This window comes from Theobroma umbraticum, unplaced genomic scaffold (genome assembly GCF_002168275.2).
Source record: "Theobroma umbraticum cultivar Fairchild unplaced genomic scaffold, ASM216827v3 scaffold_81.0, whole genome shotgun sequence".
Classification (NCBI taxonomy): domain Eukaryota; kingdom Viridiplantae; phylum Streptophyta; class Magnoliopsida; order Malvales; family Malvaceae; genus Theobroma; species Theobroma umbraticum.
The window spans coordinates 6,156,200-6,157,580 of record NW_018397268.1 but is presented as its reverse complement, the minus strand read 5'-3'; positions in this window follow the sequence as shown (position 1 = coordinate 6,157,580).

Below are 1,381 nucleotides of genomic sequence, written 5' to 3'. Positions count from 1 at the left end.
GTTGCCTAAACCACTTTCTTTTTCTTTTCTGCTTTGCAAGAGGCAACATTTTCTCTTTTTACCTTCTTCGTTTATTTTTGTAAGGGAAAAAGCTTTTTCGTTTTTTTTTTTTGGACAAAAGGAACTGAAGACTTTTTTTTTCTTCTTTTTTTTTCAAAAGACCTCACTCGAATGTAATATCTCTCTTTTTTGTTTCCTTTTTTATTTTTTTGTTATTTTTTCATTCATTCATTTTTTTTACAAAAGAAAAAAAATCCTCTCTCTTTTCCATGTTTATCTTTTTTATTTTTAGGAAGAAATAGAGAAATCTATTTTTAAAAAAAATTAAAGAGAAAAATATTCTAAAAAAACATAACATCAAAAATCTTGTTCTTTTTTTTTTCTTTTTTTTTTAAGATGGAAAAGGAAAAACTCACTTTGTCACGTGTTATTTTCATATTAACAAAAAAAAAACTGCTAAGACAGATTTGTTTCTTCAAGTGTCTTAAATTAGGGTGTACTCTTCATGACAAGCTCGGTAAGGCTCTACCTACGGGAAAGGACACCTACGGCACTCTACATGTTGAGTTTGGTTTTGAACGAGGCTAAAGGTTCTCAAATTATTCCTTACGGTCATCTATTAGGACTAGTAAGGCACCCCAGTCCTCACCGATTACAGGTTTCGAAAGGACTAAGTTCAATTTGAGTGAGAGTGTTCACTAGCCCATATGGAGGTTATCACCTCACAAGAGCATAGCTACTAAACTCCCTCCAAATAAAGGGTCAAGCCCGGGTAGAAGGCTTATGCAAGAATGCAACGTGTCGTGTGTGTAAAAGAAAAGAACGTAACAACCTTTGACAAACAATCTCACATCCCTATCTTAAATGCCCCACAATAAAAATGCAATAATATTAAAACAATTATTACACAAAACCATAATGCACAAAACAAATATTTAAATTTAAAGGAAACACTAAATTATTCAGGTCTTAAGATAACTTATGATTAATTATGGCTTGACTCTCTAGCATCCCCAGTGGAGTCACCAAGCTATTGTAACGTGCAGGGTCCGAGAACTCGACCGCTAGATGGTGTGTGTACTTTGAGAGTCGCCACCAATCTTTTTTTAACCTAGGTGTGATTGGTCACCTAATACATTTGTTCTGTTTGATGAAGTCCTAAATTGGTTTTAAGTCAGTCGAAAAAAGTATAAACTGGTCTACGTATTTTATTTAAAATTGAGTTCGGGAGTATAGTTACGCACAGGGAAAGATTAGCACCCCTATAGTGCCCGTTCAACGAACAGTACCATTTAATCATATATTATCCTAACCCATTAGTTTTATTTTTATGTTTTCTTAATTTGATTCATTTGATTCACTTTTTATTTGATTAACAAAT